The following is a 13,135-nucleotide window of genomic DNA, read 5'->3' on the forward strand; positions in this document are numbered from 1 at the left end:
GACGTACGGCAGTTTATAGGGTTCGCATTCTACTATCGCCGATTTGTTAAGAATTTTGCGACGCTGGCTAAGCCGCTGCATGTTCTGACAGGGAAGAATCAGAGATTTAAATGGGGCCCGAAAGAGGAGCGCTCTTTTCAATCTGTCCAGGATCGCCTGGTCACCGCTCCGACACTCGACTACCCAGACTTTTCCTAGCCGTTCATCCTTGACACGGATGCTAGCGACATCGGCATAGGGGCCGTTTTGTCACAACGAAAAGACGGGGTCGAGCGAGTGGTGGCATACGGCAGCAGGGTTCTGTCTCCTGCCGAGATGCGCTATTGCGTGACGCGACTGGAATTGCTGGCAATCGTCCATTTTGTTCGCCAGTACCGGCCGTACCTGTATGGAAGGAAATTCCTCGTGCGCACTGACCATGCTGCCGCCTTGCAATATTCTTTGAAATTGGAACAACCGTCCGGTCAATTGGCTCGGTGGTTAGAATCGCTGCAGTTTTCCTTCAATATCACGTACCGCAAGGGTACTCGCCATGGCAAAGCGGACGCTCTCTCTAGGTTGCCCGCGACTCCTCCCTGCGCCTGTCTGACGGGTATGCACCACTGTGCAGCGCTGCCTACCCCACCCTGTCCGGTCATGGGAGCGATGTCAAAGGATGAAAGTCAGGATGTACCCGTTGGCGCCGACAATATGCTGCATTTTCCGCACTCGGTGTGGCTATGCGAGTAAGAGGCTGATGCCTCTTTGGCTCCACTGTGGGAATTGGTTTGGAAACCGAGATCTCATTTGGCAGGATGGAAATGGCAGTTGCTTCGGGGCCAGGCGGGATTACTGATGTGTACGGCTGGGTTGTCGGACCGTTCACGCCTGGTTGTGCCGACGTCCCTTCGCCACAATCTGATCCACGCGCTGCACGCCGACAAGCTGATGCACCTTGGCGTGCAGGAAACATTGGCCGCGATGCAGCAGGATTTCTTATGGCCAGGCATGACAGCGGATGTCACTAACTTTATCCGGTCATGCCATGATTGTGCGAAGCGGAAACCGCCACGTCAAAATTATGTCCCGCCCCTACGATCGATCGAGGTGACACGTATTAATGAGCTGGTTGCTATGGATATCCTGGGCCCGTTCCCTCCATTGGCTAGGGGAAATAAATACCTTTTGGTCGGGGTCGAATACATTTCTCGCTGGCCTATGGCTTGGCCTCTACCTGACCAAACCGCCTCATCCATCACCGAGGCTTTCTTGAATGGGTACGTCATGGATAAGGGAGCACCTGAAGGGCTGCTCACGGATCAAGGACGTAACTTCTCCTCTAAATTGCTCAAAGACGTGTGCTCTGCCTTGGGTACAAAGAAAATCCGCACTTATCCTTACCATCCGCAAACGGATGGCATGGTGGAACGATTTAACCACACCCTTTCGGCCATGCTTTGTCACACGGTCAGTATAAAACAAACCGATTGGGACTTGCACATACCGGGCGTCCTGGCGGCATACCGCATGGTTCCGCACGTGTCCACAGGATATTCGCCATTTTTCCTGATGTATGGCCGTGAGAATGTACCCCCGATTGATGTGCAACTTGGTGCAGCGGGGAAACAACCGTCCCCTTCCTTGCCTGACCACGTGCGGGACTCGCTTAAACGGGTTACGGAGGTGCGAGAGGCCGCCAGATGTGCGACGGCCCGTACGAAGGCAAGGAACGAGAGGTATGCGCGTCGATCACGAACTGACATGCCTTGGTCGGTGGGGATATGGCATGGCTCCATTGCCCTCACGTGCCAGTGGGTACGTCCCCTAAACTGCACAGGCCTTGGCGGGGGCCTGTGAGGCTGGTGGACATTCGGAATCCCAGAGTGTTCGCATCCAGTACGGCCAACGTCGTTGGTATGTTCATTCGTCGCGGCTCAAGCCCTATGTTGACCCGCATGCTGGCCCTTCATCCCCACTTGTTGACCTGCCGGGGTCTGGCGTGCCGAATGTGCCACTTGCCTCGCCGATTGATCCCCAGCGGGGCTGTGTTATACCCCCCGCAGAAGCTCAGGTTTTGAAGGACGACGAGACCCCGGACGTTACACCTCCAACGGGGCCTGTCCCAGACACAACGGATACCGAAAATTATTCTTCTTCTCCACTGCAACCACCTCCTGCTGAGCAGTCGGCGAGGCAACCACGCGTGAGGGGAGGAGAGGGTCCGGCGTCGCGTATGCGGTCAAAGTCTCTCCCATTTCGCTAATACTGTTGTCCTTGCGGTCTGTCGCCCTGGTGTTACTGCGCTACAGGGGCGCCCGAATGTACATCGGTTGTTTTAATGTTTTAATTCATCTGCGCGTTGGCGCTTACTCCCCTTACCTTGTTAATGCGTCATGGACACCCTAAGTTGTTATTCAAAGGGATTCGGGCTGTCACTATTTTCCCAGCCGAGACGGCTGACTTTTTACACCGGGGGGGGGGGGGGGGTAATGTAATGTGAGGATATATCCGGGTTGCTGATGGATCACATCTCGGGAGGAAGTCTAGGGGCGTGGCCCTGACGTAATGGGAAGGTGACATCTGTAAGTAGAGGATTGGATCTGCTGGCTTTAGCCACAGCCAATTGGTGGACGAGTTAGGGGCGCGGTCCTGGGAACATACGATGGAGTCTAGAAGATTCCAAAGAGGTTAACCAGGATTGGTGGAAAGGTACCACGTGACCCGGGTATTAAAAGGGGTGGAGACGGACAACACATGATCAGATCTGGAACGAACGGAGGGTGAGGCCACGCTGGAGCGGGGTCCAGGCTGCCACGTGGCCGCGCGTGTCTCTTTCTCTCTCTCCCTCCCACGCTGTCTGTCAGCAGCATGAAGGAGTAAGATAGGATTCATACTCTTAGTTCTTTCGGTAAAGTCACGTAGGTAAAAAATGAAATTAAAATTAATAAAAATAAAACAATAAAAATCCCGACGTTTCGGAGGCAACACAAGTCTCCGTCATCAGGTGGGACCGTCACAGCCAGATTTTCTGCATCAAGTGAGGGAGGGATTCAAGATGTAAGCTTTTAAGTACCAGTTAAGCGGGGATGCCGTTGCCGATCATTGCTACAACGCGGTGGGCTCTCATGAGATTGTTTTCTCCGAGACTAAGGTGCTCTGCAAACCCTCTGGCTACCATCAAAGGTTTGTACACGAAGCCATTCAGATATACAAACACAGACATACTTTCCACCGTGATGATGGGTACAAACTTAGTAATCATTGGAAAGATGTTATCAACCATGCAAAAAAGATTTAATTACACATTTTTGGACCATCTTATCTGACAGGCACTATTTTACTTTACCGAGTGTTTACATCCCTAACGTTTAACAGTACTCTCTTTATTGTCAGCCAACACTGGTATAAACATAGGCATTTTCTTTCCTTTTCTATTATGTACATCCACAGTGACTTGCGCACAAACACGTCGTTGACCACGACCACGAGTACCCCGTCCCTCTGTTAGCCCCGCCCCCCACCCCCTCCCGATACGTTCCATTCATTGGCTACCACATTCTGATAAGCCCCTCCCCTCCCTCCCCCCTTAACTGGTACTTAAGAGCTTACATCTTGAATCCCTCCCTCACTTGATGCAGCAAATCTGGCTGTGACGGTCCCACCTGATGACGGAGACTTGTGTTGCCTCCGAAACGTCGTGATTTTTATTGTTTCATTTTTATTAATTTTAATTTCATTTTTTACCTACGTGACTTTACCGAAAGAACTAAGAGTATGAATCCTTGCAGTCACGAAAACTTAAAATCTAGAAGTAAGATAGGAGTGTTGTGAAAGAAAGACAAATAAAGACCGGATTCCACAAGTCGCTTCCACGACCTTTATTACACCTGTATAAAAGACACCTGTTCACAGAAGCAATAAATCAATCAGATTCCAAACTCTCCACCATGGCCAAGACCAATGAGCTCTCCAAGAATGTCAGGGACAAGATTGTAGACCTACACAAGGCTGGAATGGGCTACACGACCATTGCCAAGAAGCTTGGTGAGAAGGTGACAACAGTTTGTGCGATTATTCGCAAATGGAAGAAACACAAAAGAACTGTCAATCTCCCTCGGCCTGGGGCTCCATGCAAGATCTCACCTCGTGGAGTTGCAATGATCATGAGAACGGTGAGGAATCAGCCCAGAACTACACGGGAGGATCTTGTCAATGATCTCAAGGCGGCTGGGACCATAGTCACCAAAACAGTTGGTAACACACTACGCCGTGAAGGACTGAAATCCTGCAGTGCCCGCAGGGTCCCCCTGCTCAAGAAAGCACATATACATGCCCGTCTGAAGTTTGCCAATGAACATCTGAATGATTCAGAGGACAACTGGGTGAAAGTGTTGTGGTCAGATGAGACCAAAATGGAGCTCTTTGGCATCAACTCAACTCCTCGTGTTTGGAGGAGGAGGAATGCTGCCTATGACCCCAAGAACACTATCCCCACCGTCAAACATGGAGGTGGGAACATTATGCTTTGGGGGTGTTTTTCTGCTAAGGGGACAGGACAACTTCACCGCATCAAAGGGACATGGACGGGGCCATGTACCGTCAAATCTTGGGTGAGAACCTCCTTCCCTCAGCCAGGGCATTGAAATGGGTCGTGGATGGGTATTCCAGCATGACAATGACCCAAAACACACGGCCAAGGCAACAAAGGCGTGGCTCAAGAAGAAGCACATTAAGGTCCTGGAGTGACCCAGCCAGTCTCCAGACCTTAATCCCATAGAAAATCTGTGGAGGGAGCTGAAGATTCGAGTTGCTAAACGTCAGCCTCGAAACCTTAATGACTTGGAGAAGATCTGCAAAGAGGAGTGGGACAAAATTCCTCCTGAAATGTGTGCAAACCTGGTGGCCAACTACTGTGATTGCCAACAAGGGGTTTTCCACCAAGTACTAAGTCATGTTTTGCAGAGGGGTTAAAAACGTATTTCCCTCATAAAAATGCAAATCAATTCATAACATTTTTGACATGCGTTTTTCTGGATTGTTTTGTTGTTAATCAGTCTCTCACTGTTCAAATAAACCTACCATTAAAATTATAGACCGATAATTTATTTGTCCGTGGGCAAACGTACAAAATCAGCAGGGGATCAAACACTTTTTTCCCTCACTGTACATGTGTAGTGCTGTACTTTACGTGGACAACTTCTTCCTTTTCTGTCGTCACTTTATTTTACCAAACACAGCACATTTCCCCACCATTCTCCACCGCGTTCTCCGCTCGCTCGCCGTGCTCCGCCGGTCTCGCTCACTCCGATCCTCCCTCTCTCTCTCCATCTCTCCCGACTCCCCTCTCTGCTTCTCCGTCCCACCCCAGCCGTCACTCTCTCTCGGCTTCTCCGTCTCACTCCAGCTGTCGCTCTCTCTCGGCTTCTCCGTCTCATCCCGACTGACTCTCCTGTTCCCGTTACACTGCTAGCCTATCCATCCTCTCATCACCTCTTCTTCCGCTGCTCCACCGCTCCCCTATTCTACCTTCCGTATCTTCCTCGTCTCCGTCTCTACTGCTACCCTATACTTCTTCTTATACTCCGCTGCTACCCTACACTTCTTCTTCTACTCCACTGCTACTCTGTACTTCTTCTTGTATCTTCTTCTTCTGCTCCAACCGTCTCTGTCCAGCTCCCAGGCGCAACTCCCTGTCTCTCTCTGATGCCCCTCTATTTATCCCCGTCCCTATTAATTTCCAATTAATTAACTGGCGTCCCCCCGACACCCCACGCCCTTGGCCCCCACCACCACCTGTCGTCCTTCCCAGACTTAGAGGTGCCACCTTGTCCCCAACAACAACAACCGGCCAATCACTGCCCTGCATCTATAATTGCCAATTGGGCCGTCTCTGTCTCACTCGTTGTCCCCCAGCAACAACAGCATGTCCCGATACGACCCCACTGTTCCCGACCCGTGTTTACAATTACCCCCTTGGTGCGCGTTAAACCACTACACGTGTAGTGGTGATACGAGCTGGTAGTACGGATCGTGGGGTAGCGCGTGGTGATTGGCTGTGTGTTGGTGACGCGCGCTGACGGTGAGGGATCGTAGGTCAGCGCGGGGTCATGGGTTATGTGATGGTGATTGGCTGTGTGTTGGTGACGCGCGCTGACAGTGATGGATCGTGTGGCAGTGCGTGGTGATTGGTTATGTGCGCTGACACGAGAAGGGATCGTGGGGCAGCGCGTGATGATTGGTCGGCTAGGGTGGGTGCTCACATCGCGGTCCACATAGGCTCCGTCTCCTTGGAGCGGAGGGCTATATAAGGCGGTGCGCGCGGGCGCTCGGGGAGAAGTTGGTGACCAGTGAAGACGGAAGACGGAGGAGGAAGAGATAGGGCCCTGAGACACCTAGTCCCGCTGTCCTTGTAAGGACCGGGGCCCTGTGTGGCTCAGAGGCGGACCTTGGGACCCGGGGGCCGGACGTCCGTGTGAGGACCGGGCCGCGGGACCCAGTGGTCGTGATCCGTACCCAAGCTGGGGTGGGTCTAGAGGTTCCCCGGATGCTACGGGGCTGGAATGCCCGTGTGTGTGTAGCCGGGTGGAACGTGTAGCGTGAGCTGTAGTTACCACCCGTGTCAGGTGGAACGTGTAGCGTGAGCTGTAGTTACCACCCGTGTCAGGTGGAACGTGTAGCGTGAGCTGTAGTAACAACACGTGTTATTGTGACAACCCAAGTGTGAATAAAGTGTGCTACCCGTCAAGTGGTTTCCCGCCGTAGTTTACTATACTTCACACGTACTGAACTAGTAACAAATTGGCATGTTTTTTACTGACAAACTTTACCAATTGGTTGTGTCAGGTGGTGGCAGGTTTAACGAAACATATTTACTCGATTTAACACAAGAATATCTATCACCTGACTGTACACCACAAATTGAATTGTAAAGTAACCAACATGTGATCTAACCATTTACCATATATATGACGTTGAATATCTAAGCTTATGATAATTGTGTATTGAGGAATTAATGATTTTGAATATGTAAATGTTGTAATTGGTTTGCGTGTTCTGCTAATGCCAACACATTTTTTCCCCTCCACATTTAGAAACATGTGTTAAAGAGTATTTGGCTGCTATGAATTCCACATGATAAGCAACTTCATTGAGCTATCATTTGTGGCCAGGTCGCTTCTGAAAAAGAGCTGTGTAACTCAGAAGGCCTCACCTGGTAAGAAAAAAAGATTATGGACACATTTTATACGACACCATTTGTTTACGCAAGCAAACTCTGGACCAGTTTTGATATTGTGGGTTCATCAACAATGCCAAGGTTTTACTCCATCAATCCAAGGTTTTACTGTATCAGATTTTGGTGGGCTCAACCCAAGGGTAAGTGGGCGAAGCTAGAGAAGGAATTTGTACATAAATGTAAATGTGAGAGATTAACATTAGATTTGAAGCTTTCGTGACTGCAAGGAATCATCTTCTTAGGTTTTTTCGGTGAAGTCACGTAGGTCAAAATTAATGAAAATAAAATAAAATAAAAAACAAAAATCACGACGTTTCGGAGGCAACACAAGTCTCCGTCATCAGGTGGGACCGTCACAACCAGATTAGCTGCATCAAGTGAGGCAATGATTCAAGATGTAATCCCTTAAAAGCGAGTTGAGGGGGGGAGGAGAGGGAGGGGGGAGCTCATCAGACTATGGTAGCCAATGAATGGAACGTATCGGGAGGGAGGGGGGGGTGAGCGACGGCGTGGAAGCGATTGTGCGCAAGCGGCCAATTACTGCACACGTCAACACAATGGAGCGATTGTGCGCAAGCGGCCAACTACAGCACACGCCAACACAATGGACAGAGAGGGGGAGGGGAGGTCTGATATACATGATAGAACGAAGATGCCCATGTTTAACCAATGCTGGCTGAACAATGAAGAGAGTACTGTTAAAAAATAAAAATGAAAATAACTGGGGATATTAACACTCGGTAAAGTAAAGTAAAATAGTGCCTGTCAGATAAGATGGTCCAAAAAATGTGTAATTAAGTCTTTTTTGCGTGGTTGATAACATCTTTCCAATGATTACTAAGTTTGTACCCATCATCGCGGTTGAAAAACAAACATAAGATCCAAGTCCGATTCAGTACAGTGCATAAAATCCGTGATCTGATTCCATCTGTGAAGGATGTCGTTCCTGACTTACAGTATCCTGGAGTCTACAAATTGAGTTGCATTTGTGGTGATTGCTACATTGGAGAAACGAAACGTCATGTTTCTGATCGTGTCCGCGAGCACAAGTCAGATCTGAAACACGGCAGAACTGATTCTTCTGCCGTTGCCGATCATTGCTACAACTCGGTGGGCTCTCATGAAATTGTCTTTTCCGAGACCAAGGTTCTCTGCAAACCTCCCGGCTACCATCAAAGGTTTGTACACGAAGCCATACAAATATACAAACACAGACATAATTTCAACCGCGATGATGGGTACAAACTTAGTAATCATTGGAAAGATGTTATCAACCACGCAAAAAAGACTTAATTACAAATTTTTTGGACCATCTTATCTGACAGGCACTATTTTACTTTACTTTACCGAGTGTTAATATCCCCAGTTATTTTTATTTTTTAACAGTACTCTCTTCATTGTTCAGCCAGCATTGGTTAAACATGGGCATCTTCGTTCTATCATGTATATCAGACCTCCCCTCCCCCTCTCTGTCCATTGTGTTGGCGTGTGCTGTAGTTGGCCGCTTGCGCACAATCGCTCCATTGTGTTGACGTGTGCAGTAATTGGCCGCTTGCGCACAATCGCTTCCACGCCGTCGCTCACCCCCCCCTCCCTCCCGATACGTTCCATTCATTGGCTACCATAGTCTGATGAGCTCCCCCTCCCTCTCCTCCCCCCTCAACTCCCTCTACGGGGAGGAATTATCAGACCTCCCCTCCCCCTCTCTGTCCATTGTGTTGGCGTGTGCTGTAGTTGGCCGCTTGCGCACAACCGCTCCATTGTGCAGTAATTGGCAGTAATTGGCCGCTTGCGCACAATCGCTTCCACGCCGTCGCTCACCCCCCCTCCCTCCCGATACGTTCCATTCATTGGCTACCATAGTCTGATGAGCTCCCCCCTCCCTCTCCTCCCCCCCCTCAACTCGCTTTTAAGGGATTACATCTTGAATCATTGCCTCACTTGATGCAGCTAATCTGGCTGTGACGGTCCCACCTGATGACGGAGACTTGTGTTGCCTCCGAAACGTCGTGATTTTTGTTTTTTTATTTTATTTTATTTTCATTAATTTTGACCTACGTGACTTTACCGAAAAAAACCTAAGAAGAGATTAACATGTCAATGTGAGATGGTCCCAGCCACCGAAGGTGGCGGGGATCCTCCTGTGGCTGGGCCGCCTCACAGATATTTAACCTGGTGATGTACTCAGAGAGTCGGAAATAACAGCTGACATAGGCAGGTAGGATGGAAACATCACAGTCAGTTAAGACGTTACTTGGTTAATAACATCCTTCCAATGATTGCTCAGTTTGTACCCATCCTCTCGGTTGAAGTTGTGTCTGTGTATATATATCTAGATGGCTTCATGAACAAATCTCTGAAGGTAGCCAGGAGGTTTGCAGAGTACCTCCATCTTGGAAAAATACATTTCGTGTGAGCCCACAGCGTTAAAACAATTATCAGCAACGGCAGAGGTATTGGTCCTACCGTGTTTCAGATCTACCTTGTGTTCACGAACGCGGTCCGAGACATGTCGTTTCGTTTCCCCAATGTAACTCCTGCCGCAACCACAACTCAGTTTGTAGACACCAGGGTATTGCACGTCAGAAAAACATTCGCTACCACTGGCAATATGCAAGAACCCATTGGGGTACCCTCATTTTGTTTGGAGAATGTACCATTCCAGGTGAAGTATGTTAACAAGATTGTCATCAATCATAGTAACATCCCAATTTCCGACAGCCTAAAATCGGTATGAGCTAAAGGGTTGAATTTTACAGTCACCCCTAAACACATCCCAGTGGATGATATAATTGCCCAGGTCGACGTAGTCCTCAAAGGCTTGGGACACATTCCGGCAGACGTTGCTAGATCTGAAATCGCTATCCTCAAAAATGCTAAGAAACACATTAGTAACATGAGCAAGGACGAGCGTTTTGAACTCTAAATAAAAAAACAGAGATGACATTGTCATCATCTCAGCCGACAAGGGCAATTCCACTGACATCATGGATAAAACAACTTACAACAAAATTCAGGACCTTCTTAATGATGGCAGCTATACCAAAGTCAACATAGATCCCACCAACCGCCTAGCCAGAACAACCAACAATATCATGACTAATTCGACTTCTCTAATCGATCAGACCAAGCAGAGCTCCCTAAAACCTTCGGCTGCTAGACCACCCAGATTTTATGGCCTTCCAAAATTCCACAAAGTAGGTACCCCGCTCCGTCCTATCGTCTCCACCATTAACTCACCCACCTACAAACTGGCCCGATTTATTTCTGAGACCCTGCTTCCTTTCACGGGCAAGTCCACCTCAGCTATACTTAACTCAGCTCACTTGGCTTCTCTAATCAAGGACATCTCACTGTCTCCAGATGATTTGCTTGTCAGTTTCGAGAAAGCCTCTCTGTTCACCAATGTACCTGTACCTGACACCATTGTAATCATTGAAGACTTGGTCCAACAAAGACTCAATCCAGATGTACCAACTTTGGTAAGGCACTGCCTTACCAACACATACTTCACCTGGAATGGTACATTCTACAAACAAAATGAGGGTACCCCAATGGGTTCTCCCTTTTCACAAGTGGTAGCGAATGTTTTCCTGACATGCAATGGCCTGGTGTCTACAAACTGAGTTGTGGTTGCGGTAGCAGTTACATTAGGGAAACGAAACGACATGTCTCGGACCACGATCGTGAACACAAGGCAGATTTTAAACACGGTAGGACCAATACCTCTGCCATTGCTGATCATTGTTTTAATGCTGTGGGCTCACACGAAATTGATTTTTACAAGACGGAGGTACTCTGCAAACCTACCGGCTACCTTCAGAGATTTGTTCATGAAGCCATCCAGATATATAAACACAGACAGAACTTCAACCGAGTTGGGTACAAACTGAGCAATCATTGGAAGGACGTTATTAACCAAGTAAAGTCTTAACTGACTGTGATGTGTCCATCCTACCTGCCTATGTCAGCTATTATTTCCGACTCTCTGTGTACATCACCAGGTTAAATACCTGTGAGGCGGCCCAGCCACAGGAGGATCCCTGCCACCTCCGGTGGCTGGGACCGTCTCATATTGACATGCTAATCTCTCACATTTACGTACAAATTCCTTCTCTAGCTCCGCCCACTTACCCTTGGGTTGAGCCCACCAAAATCCTATATAAACTCTTGTTGCAGCAGCTCCTTCTCCTATGTCAGCAGTTCTCCTGTTGTATCTGTTCCACCTGATGACGGTCGCTTGTGTTGCGATCGAAACGTCGTGATTTATTTAATTTTATATTTACGTGACTTTACCGAAAAAACCAAAGAGTATGGATTCCTGCAGTCACGAAAGCTTCAAATCGTTACTGATGACTGGTACAAGCTGTGGAAAAATGGGCCTATGTGGAGGAGGCTCGTAAAGGATGCTACTGGGCAGTTGGAGGCAGCAATAACGGAGAACGATGCTCACAACAACGAGCAGAGTACCGGGCGGATAAAATAAAGCACGTTGGCACAGAAAGGGGTACCGGTGTTGCATTTGCCAGCCATTTCAGTTAACCCAACCTGGCTTTGTCCCGTGACCTTCCATTCGACACTTCACCTGGCCTTCGACTGCACCTAGCCTGGTACAAGCGCCGTGGTGACAACACTGCTACTTAGTGATGAAAGGCGGATGTTGTTGTGTGAGAGTGGGGAGCGGTAGTGCAGCGGTTACTGTGCTGCGCTACGAATCTGGTGACCCGGTTTCGATTCTCGCTGACGGTCAACACTAGTTAGGATTTTCTGAATCAGTCCTGGGCCTCCCCCCTAGGTCTACTCAGTCGATTAGCACGGTTGACTACGTACAGTGCAAAAGTATGTCAGGATACTTACAAATGTGTAAACATTGCCACTGGGGAGACAAAGGCGGCTGGGTGTGGTGTTGGTCACCCACGCCCTTGTGTGCTGTGCCGTCCTTCATAGGCGCTCTGTTACAGGCTATATGGGGGCGATCTTTGTATTTTGTGTTGTGACCTTTAGGTGTGGCGATTGAACAAGGTGTGGATGGAGATGATAGACAGTCGGTGTCTGCTCTCGACCGAGTCCTCCACATGGGTGGAGAAATCAATGGGCTGAATCCACGGGAACGTGAGGCTACAAACAGTAGTAATTTTTAAAATCGTGCTGCAGGTGAAGCTATGAGGGCATTTCCCACGTAACCTATGAGTCAGCAGCAGCAGCTCACCGCACTGCAGGCTGTAGCTTGAATGAGTGGCAGCAACATTCCTGTGCTGGGTGTACCTGAAATGGCTGTCAGGTGGGGGGTGGGTCATTGAGAGGTGGTGTCAAGGGAGGATCTTGTATGATGCATACCTATCAACCCATACGGTTTACCCGTAGACTTGTCCAGGAAATTTTAGTTTTCAGGTCCATACAGCGTACAGCCGTTTCAATACGGGCGAAATTGTTGTGTATATTTGTTTGTGTTGCTCCCTTGTGATGGGACTTTGTAGGATGAACATTGAAATGTATAAGGGCACGGGTGACCAATAAGGTCTGACTGAATTGGTCTGTAAAAAGTTAGGAACTGATAAGGGGTTGACAAGCATGATGATGTTGTATACAGATCATGTTTTAAAAAACACGAATATTCTTGAGCAGACTCCGTTTGATAGGGTGGGTGTTAAACTTTGTTCAGATCTAAACTCTCAAATAAACAAAAAATACCCCATAAACACTGGATTTGCAACAACAACAAAAACCTGTTTGCAAAGTGTAATAAATACTATCTACATACGGTAGATTTATAACGAGTAGAAAGTGGGCGGAGTGGACGGTTGAATGAGTGACAGGCGGAGGGCGTCTGGCAAGGAGGAGGCAGTGAGGGGCGGTTGGAGGGGAGACATTCAGGAGCGCGCTTGCTGGCGAGCAGCAGAGAGTAAGTAGTCTCCATTATTT

At 48.7% G+C, this 13,135-nt stretch overlaps 1 protein-coding gene across 2 annotated transcripts in view; it reads left to right on the forward strand.

The window, feature by feature from the left end:
- Positions 1–13,069: 13,069 nt before the first annotated feature.
- Positions 13,070–13,135, forward strand: part of LOC144944094 (cytosolic 5'-nucleotidase 1A-like) — a 38,823-nt gene continuing 38,757 nt past the window's right edge. For both annotated transcript variants that reach the window (XM_078872166.1, XM_078872164.1), the window contains exon 1: positions 13,070–13,115. The gene's annotated coding sequence lies outside the window, so the exon portion shown is untranslated. The remainder of the gene's footprint in view (positions 13,116–13,135) is intronic.

Source organism: Lampetra fluviatilis, chromosome 33 (genome assembly GCF_964198595.1).
Source record: "Lampetra fluviatilis chromosome 33, kcLamFluv1.1, whole genome shotgun sequence".
NCBI classification, from domain to species: Eukaryota; Metazoa; Chordata; class Hyperoartia; order Petromyzontiformes; family Petromyzontidae; genus Lampetra; species Lampetra fluviatilis.